The following is a 9316-nucleotide window of genomic DNA, read 5'->3' as shown; positions in this document are numbered from 1 at the left end:
TAAGTTAAGTAAAATTAATATATATTCCCGAATAAGTAGGAATATATTGAAATAGCAATAAATCGAAATAAGTTGAAATAGGTCGAAATAAGTTGGACTAAGTCATGACTTTGATTTAGAATTTAGTGAGAAATTTGAGAGAAAAGTAGAATGAGCTAAATAAAATGAATAAGCCTAAGCCTGACTTCTAATTGTTCTTAGTTATCACTGAGAATTGGAGATAATTACACCTGATATTAAAATTGATATCATCATAAGCAACAAGAATACCTCATACATAATATCAATGTGATTAATATAGTGATTTAACCATGCATAACACACATATATATACACATGTTAGCGAATATGGCAAAATATAAAGACACAAATATACACAGATAAATCATAGATATAAGCATGCATAAATACACAAAATACAATTTATACTAGAATATTCATAATAAATGCAAAGACGTCTTTGAAAGAAATTTGTAGACAAATGTACATATTTTTCATGATTTCTCTTATGTTGCAACAGTAACATACGCATGTATCCGTAGGTTGTCGTAATTAGTGTGGTCTATGCGCATAGACTTCTGATCGCTCTATTATTTTGAGGATCAGAATAACTCATCCAATGCAGCTTTGCTTAGCCTACTTCATGGTTATTACCAATACATACTTTTCATGATTGAATCTAACAGCTGTTTTCGTTCTTAATAACGGATTCCGGATCTCTAACAAAAATGACTAATCGTGAGATTATTCACGTTTTTCTGATTAGTAATTAACATTTAAGCTCTCTACGTCGAATACTTTCATTGAGACATGATACAGATTTTTATAAAGCTCCTATGACCATATTGATTGAAATGAATTTACTCAGTTACCAACTCCTTTGTAAATGACTCTACAGACATAATGCTTCCATACAATTTAAACAATACACTGATTACACTTTTAAAAAATATCAAGCTTGGTTTTTAATTATCTCACATTAAAAAGAGTGCCTGTCAATAGCTTAGACGCATTTTCACTGCATACAAATTTAAACATTCTAATTTGAATACTTACTAGTCATATATTATCAAGAATTGCACAATTCGAGCCACTAAAAAGTCTACATATATTTTGTTTACATCTAGTTTATCTCTTTTTATCCTTAATTATGTTTCATGAGTGACAAAAACAAAAAATGTAGGGATTAATATATCTTGAATGAGAATGATGCGGTCACTAATATCACATACTACATAAGTAAAATTGGCAAAGTGTCTCTACAGTTCAATGTAGGCTGACTTTAAGGTAAAAAAATATATATATATATATATATATAATCGTTGATAGCTCAAGTTCGAATTATAATGTCTATTCTCAATGCGATGGAATTATGTTTGGAAGTCTAAACTATTTCCGCTCTTTAATTTTCGTAGAGAGAACGTCTTGCATTCTTACTTAATGCTGAGAATTTTTCCGTTTTCTACCAATAAATAATTTAGATGGATCCTACCTTTCGTCGTCACCACTGCCTTGACCACACTCGTTGTTGCCACTGCGCTGACCACTTTTGTTGTTTCCACGTCGCTGACCACATATCACAGAGGTCGTGACGTCTCCTCTTTCCATGCCTGCGCGACGGATGTCTTGGGTCCTGAGTTCTGACTCCTGCTGAGCCTTCCTCCTAAACTGCCAGGGGCGACGCGCTTTGGTCTGTCCACGTCCATCGAAATAAGCACTACTCCGCTGATTCATCTCTCCAACAATGCACCTTTCTGCACTAAAAATTCCAATTATTACACTGCACCATCACTCTTTGTGTCGTGAGTGTTGTGTCTCACGGACTAATTATATTAAATGTTTTTATGAAGTGTTCATGACAATTCAAACTAATTTCGTATTGTTAGGGCTAGTCTAACTGCTGTTGGAAGGTGTGTAGGCAACGTTCAAGCTTGTTTTCACGTCTAGTTGGTAATCGTAGCGTCTTAGTGAAATCAGTTTATCAACGCGTGCCTTGCAAGATTTTTCATAAATGTATGTGTAAAAATTAGATCACTCACACAAAATGTCTGTAAACTTTTACTTAGTTGCGGAATGTTTAAAGTATTAGTTTGTTGCAGAAGATTTAAGTATAAATGCCTATACTTTAGTGTTGTTGAATAATCGCCCACCGGGCTACTTGTTAACCTAGCCTCGCATACTGTTTCTTAATTGACGTTTGACTTAGTGTAGTGTGTGTGTGTGTGTGTGTGTTCCGGGTAAAAGTTTTTGAACGCACTGCTTCTTGACTACGACTCACTGACTGACTGACTGACTGACTGACTTGGAATTTTTGAATTCTCAACTTCTCGATTGTTTAAGACACGCCTCTAACTGCGTTTTTGCTCCCCCTAATTTTTTTCATTGCTCAGATTATTTTGGTGTCCTCAATTTTTATTTTCTTGGTCTCCGCCTATTTACGGTGTTCGAGCGTACTTGATTTTTTTTTTTTTTAATTTCACATGTTATATAGAAAATTTTTATAGGGGTTGATTCGGCGCCTCGTAGTCTCGTGCGTGCTTTTGAACCAAGTTACAGACCTGTGTCAAAATTTTACCTAGGTTCTACGCGGCGTCATTCGGTCTAGGATGCGATTTTTACAAATTCATAGAGATTATTTTCCACTTTGATTTCTTTCAACTTGTGCAAACTTTACTGTGTTTCTTCCGTTTCGCAAAAAGATGCTAAAAACTGTTTTGTTTTCCTTCTTTTGAGCTCACGGAGGTCCTCTGTACGTGTGGTCTTTTTTTCTACGCGTGTGGCTTAGGCAGCGTGAGTATTAAGAGACAATAAAAGGGTCTTTCAAATGTCCTCGCCGCAACGACAGTTATACAAAATAAAATAAGAAAACATCTTACTCTCGGACAGTGAAGAAAATAAAGAATGTCCTTTGCTTTTTTAAACACACAAAAATAAAATGAAAATGATATTCACTAACGTTGTTCATAATTATATGGAAAATTGAATTAAAAGATTTATTTAATAATTGAATAAAAATGGTGATGATTCAACTGTCACAAGTTTACGTCGCTCATTTCGAAATACAGCTAGCAAATTAAACTTACAAGGAATGACAAAAATTAGTAAAATTTGGCATTATACTAAGCATAGTTTTGGAGGGACCGAGCATCCCCGGTAGGAATACTTCAGTTGATATTTTTGGGGTAAACAAAATGTGATTGAGGAGGAAAATCCTCCACATTTCCCCGGTAATTCGCACCCTGAAAATCTCTATAGTAGGTAGATTTTAAAACCTACCTTAAAAAGTTTATTACAACCAAGAAAGTACTTATGGGAGTCACTGGCAAGAGGGTGTAATAAAAGGGGGTCGTGATATGAAATAAGTTGAGAATTACTAATCTACACTAAAATATTCCGTACCCAACACAATGTAGTTTCAACGAGAATAAAATAAATAAAAAGATCGGTTGCAAGACAAAAAAAGTCTTAATAAGTACGTTATTACACGATTTTGAAATATGTTTAAAATCATGTTTTAAACTGTTTACAATGTTTAAAACATGTTTTTGTGTGTGTGTGTTTTAAAATATGTTTGAAACATTTTGAACACCTTTTTTCATGATTTAAACATATTTTTTTTCTCTTTTTTCTTAAAGAAAACTACTTTTTCCAACTCTGATGCAGACTGATGCCTTCGAAGGTGCTGCGTCGTCTTATATACCATATACCTCGTAGATCCTCGTGTTGATGATGACGTTTGTCCTTTTTCGAACTACATGTTGATTGATGACATCCGTCGTCGGCTGGGTGTTATTGTTTTGTTAATCACATGGAACGTAGTCATATGCAGAGGATATTGTAATATTTATTGATGAAACTCTGGAACTGACTAAAGGAATCATAAAGTAACAATGTCTATGCTCTAAAGATATCTCTTTCAATTAGTGTCTGATGAAGACAACGTTAAGTTGCCGAAACCGTTATATTGTAATTTAGTTTTTAGTAAATAAGTGTGTATAGTCTGGTCAGAAGTGTTTATTATTCCTTCATTTATGGAAAATAAATATTAAAGAAACTTGCATGGCTTCTGACCATACGAATATATACTCAATCATGCTTAACATAAAATCCGTCATTTTATCTGCTCTGAGTTGCTACAACTATTATTCACATAATAAATATATTGATACATAATCTCATCAACACAGTCGAAAAAAAAATAATGCACTTACTTCCAAACAATATGAGGAAAACATCCAAACGGGAACAATTTAATTAGGATAATTAAAAAGTTCCATAAATCAACTTCAATTTCCTCATAAGTGCAATTATATTGTGTTCAATCTTATATTCTTAGAAATAACATGAAAATAGAGAGCACTGAACAAAATAGCGGATTAAACTAAAACTGCTAATAATGTACACTATACAAAATACAAGCAAATTTCACTTAAGAGCTTTTTAGTAATATGATTCAGTTCCTCTTCTCAACTTGAAAACCACTTCCAACATCCCTAGTTGTTCTCCCTTGTTAGAACTTAGGAAACATCTCACACAGCATGAATCATTTACGCCTTGCTCTTTGTCTATCACAGTAGCACTCTGCTCCAATCAGCTGTTTTATTCCTCACCTAATGAAGTCGAGGTTGTTTCAAAGCTTACTTGCTGGGTCCTTCTATCAAATGTTCGAACTTTCAAAGATGTTTTTCTTTTCCTTTCTTTTTCACTCGATGCCTAATGAGAGAAAACGATTGTTTATTTATGAGAAATAATTATTAATGAAATTTCCGTGGCTTCTGATTCTAATTAATATGTAATTAATGCGTCTTTTTTTTTAAAAAAAAAAAACGTACCTTTTTCCTCTGTGTTGTTTTTCATCGTTATTCACAGAATACTGGGGCAGTAAGTGAGATCGATATACACTTCATCAACGCAAAATGACAAGAATCTATAGACTTAATCTCGTAGTAAAGTTGATGGTACTAACGTTTTAAAGCACTTTTGGTCTTATTTAATTAGCTTTTGATATTTTATAAGATGTAGTGCACACGCACTCAATATTCAGTTTTTAAATGAGTTTGAAAGAAGAAACGTATTTCCTTAGCCACGAAAAATATTACTTAATTTCCTAGTATTCCGCTTGACCATGCACATCTCTTTAAAATTCCATATAATATTACCCTTATTAGGAAATAAATCAAACGAATGGAAGTTTTCATTCAAATTATTAAATGTTCTAACATCCGGTTCTGAGATTCTAAAAAAATCATGTATCCTTTTTTGGAACTACATATGGAAAATTCAATAGATGTCAGGACACGCAAATCCAAAAGTATTTCCTAATATATGATTACTGAGTTTTTTAAGACTAAAACGTGTTTGAAAATTTCGAAAGGTACAAAAAAAAAAACGTCCTATATCACGTGAAAAAATTTCCCAGTCGTTTTCCTTTCCTTCCCATCCGTTATTATTGAACACACAAATACAGCTACTATTGCTACTTCTACTACTACTACTACTACTACTACTACTACTACTACTACTACTACTACTAGTAATAATAATAATAATAATAATAATAATAATAATAATAATAATAATAAAGTTGAAATGCATAAATCAAACAAAAATTATTGAAATATAATACATTCATATCATAAACTAGGTGAAGCAACTCAACAGAGTTTTCTGCACAATGGTGAACTAAAAGCAGTGGGAGATTTTCGGCAGGTATGGGCCTGTAAGACAAAAAACAAAAAAAAAGAAAGAAAAAAGAAAGAAAATACGCGTTTACATTTGAGAAGAGACCTTTGGCTATGAGCCTTTGAAAATTGATCTATATATCTGTCTAATATATATATATATATATATATATATATATATATATATAGATAGATAGATAGATAGATAGATAGATAGAGGGATGCATGTAGGGTAAGTATGCCTAATTTCGCAGTACCACGTAAACGTGAAGAATTACGAACTTGGGGAAGGTTGTGAAACTAGTTCTCCGTATGTATGAACAATTGACGGCGGGTACTCCTTTGGAATAATAATGTTGTCCTGCTCTGTCACATGCAGGGTCTCTCAGAAACTAGATGCAAGAGAAAGAAAAACAGTCGAATTTTTCGTACTCGTTGGTACTTGAAGTACAGATGCTTATTCACCAGATATTCGTAGTATAGATATTGGAGCATAGTATATCATGTATGTGTAAATGTGTAGGAGAAATCACAAGGAATGTAGTGGTATATGCAAAATGTCCCTAGGCACCTTATAAAGCTCAGCACAGTTCGGTACGGCTTTTTGTAGCCCCGGTACACGAGAAACAAATACAAAGAGACTTGGCTGTAACAAGTTCTCTAGGAGGCAACGTTGTCAAACGTAATGCATAGCGTGGATACCTTACTGCTCTATACGCTCGCTGTCATTTAGAATGATTATTACATTTAAGAGTTTTACTGGGGAAAAATAGAACTGTTAAGGAGGGGTAGGAGTGTACATTCAGGAATATGAATGTAGGGAATCTCTAAACTGAATAAATTGTAGTCGTAAATTGAATAGAACATTTCAAAAATGACAAAGAATATGTGAAATAGATCCACTGTCACCATAGATTGGATTGGTTCCATGAACTCTGCCAATGTTTAACCCGCAATGTGCCTGATTTCATGTGCTTTAGTTGCAGGAAGAAAGATGATTGGCTTTACTGTGCTTTGAACATTCGATTATCTTTCATTTGATTTGGCATGTTTACCAAAGCCAAGTTTATTTATAGCCTTACTGAAACACTCAATCTTCTTGGTGTTCTATTGTTTTATATTGTAGCAATTTCATCAAATTTAATGTTTTAGAATTGATTTCAGCAATAGCTTTTGTTTAGTTAAGATAATTTCATTTCTTGTGTTTTTACCATTTGATTTTCTAGCACTTGCTCTGCCATGCGGGTTAGATAATGTTTATCTACATAAGCCTGTTTTGTGTTTAGCCTTGCTAAAGCACTCAATTCTCTTAGTGTTGTATCATTTAGTATCACAGTTAGGCCCATCGTGTGTAATGTTTCTGAATTGGTTTCAGTAGTAGTTTTTTGTGGTTGTTGTTGTTTAGCTTGGCTAATTTACATGAAATGATTAACGTTGAGTTTACTTAATAATAATAAAATGTAGCTATGATAAAAAAATGGTGTGTTCACATGTGAAATTCAGATTCTATCAGTTTGTAACACTTATGCCAAATAGGCCTACAGAATAGTGAAATTAGTAACAAACAGGCACTACTGCGAAATTAAGCACCCTTAATTGCAAAATTAGGACACATAACTGCGAAATTGGGACCAATTGTATTTTGTACTTCAACGGAACATTACTAAATCTCTAAACGCAGCAAGAGAACAACAACATATGCATGTAGTCAGGTTAATATGCACCTCCAAAACATTGAAGTCAGCTGTTATTTGGTAATCATATATTTGGTAATGTATATGGAAATACACAATTTATAACGAACTTGGGCATACCTGCAATATATTAGAATCATGATGTGCACAACTATGAAACTGTAATGTGACTTAAGTTATGCATATATTTCTTATTTCACAGTTAAACTATTCGATGTCACTTCCTGACAGTATTACTCAACTTTCGAAGTATAACATGAGAGGTAGAGTAAGGGCGAAGAATAAAATATAGATACTTTTAAACTTTGAAATATTATCATGCGCGTACGGATACAATGATATTGTACTTCATATGTTAATGCAACAAATCGCATTACTTTTGATCTCCCCTTTTCTATATAGTTAAATAACCTTCGCGGAGCATACAGCAAATGGTGCTTCCGAAGATAACACCGTTTGGGGCAAAATAAGATTATAGGGGGAGCTTAAAAGGAACACTAAATGCATAGCAAAGTCCTCAAATAAATTTCATAGTGCATTAAGCTACATGATTTACTACTATGCTTCAAGCTGAGCACATATACATAAATTACTTATTCAATCAAAAAGTCACTTTTCTTAAAACCAGAACGCCTTTTCTCTGTTCTCTTAAACATTAGTAAGAACCAGTTATATACTTTCCGGTACTACTGTTTTCGACCCTCTTTAATGACCATCGTCTCGTAAAATATATTTTCTTAATGTTCTCTGCATCTTGGTAGTAGCAAGTTGTCCGTATTCAACAGGTAGACGAGATCATTAGCGTCAAATTCATTTCCCGTTTCTTTTATATGAAATTCGAAACTTTTTATTTTATTTTATTTTAAATATTCGATACCAGGCTAATTTGTATTGGATATCAAATGGGATATTGGATTCAGATTTTGAGGATATCAGAGGTAAACAAACTTACAACTGGATAAATATATGTGTGTGTGTGCATATGCGATTCAATGTTTCACGAACACAGTAACGTTAATAAATAATGTATATATATATATATATATATATATATAACATGCATGATCAACAAACCACAGAAATGCATAAAATACATACACCACATAGGTAGTGTTATATTTAGATCGATACATTTTTTGTTGTTACTATCATGATTTCTCTAATATTGCACTAGGCATCTTGTTAAAACAAATATTCATAATGGAGTTACTTATTGTCAGTGAGCACACAAAGTACAAATGAACTGCTTTAATTATTGCATAAGACAGGGTGGCGTGGAGAGCTGACTGACAGATTTCAAAGTAGAATATTGCGCAGTGGGTTTCCGGTAGGAAATTGAGAGAGCATAGGATGCAATTTTAAAATAACTCTGAAATAGTTACCAGAACATCGTTAGAGCGTTAAACGACTTTTTCTTTATTTTCACATTTATTAAGAAATGAAGTCAGTTGTTAAAATGCAACAATTGTTCAGACAATATTTCACTGTTAGTTGACATTAACCCAAAGGTCAATTATAATTGTTACCGTGTTCTCATAAAATTGCATCCTATCCAATTCCCATCTTTCACCCCAACCACTCCAATCTATCATGCTTACAACTTCAAAATGTGTCAAACGGCACTGTGCCACGCGGGAGGTTGCTTTCGTCGCACAAGCTCATATCGAAAGCCCAAACAATGATGCTTGAAAACTGAACAAAAAGGACTAACTGAATGCGCAGGAAACAAACGAACAATTGGGATCTAAGAAGGTAGGAGATGATATTGGATTATTAAAAATAGTCAGTAATGTCTCATAGAAAAAAAGAAAGAAAGTAAATATGTATAGCGCTTATTGATTTAGAGAAAAAAAAACATAATGAACTAGTAAGTTAGAAAGATTTGATGGTCATTCTAAAGAAGGTTGAGTTGGAATGGGATGATCGAAAGGGAAGTTTGAT

This window comes from Thermobia domestica, chromosome 6, assembly GCF_964235325.1.
Source record: "Thermobia domestica chromosome 6, izTheDome1.hap1.1, whole genome shotgun sequence".
Classification (NCBI taxonomy): Eukaryota; Metazoa; Arthropoda; class Insecta; order Zygentoma; family Lepismatidae; genus Thermobia; species Thermobia domestica.
The sequence above is the reverse complement of the archived record's forward strand: the minus strand, read 5'-3'. Positions refer to the sequence as shown.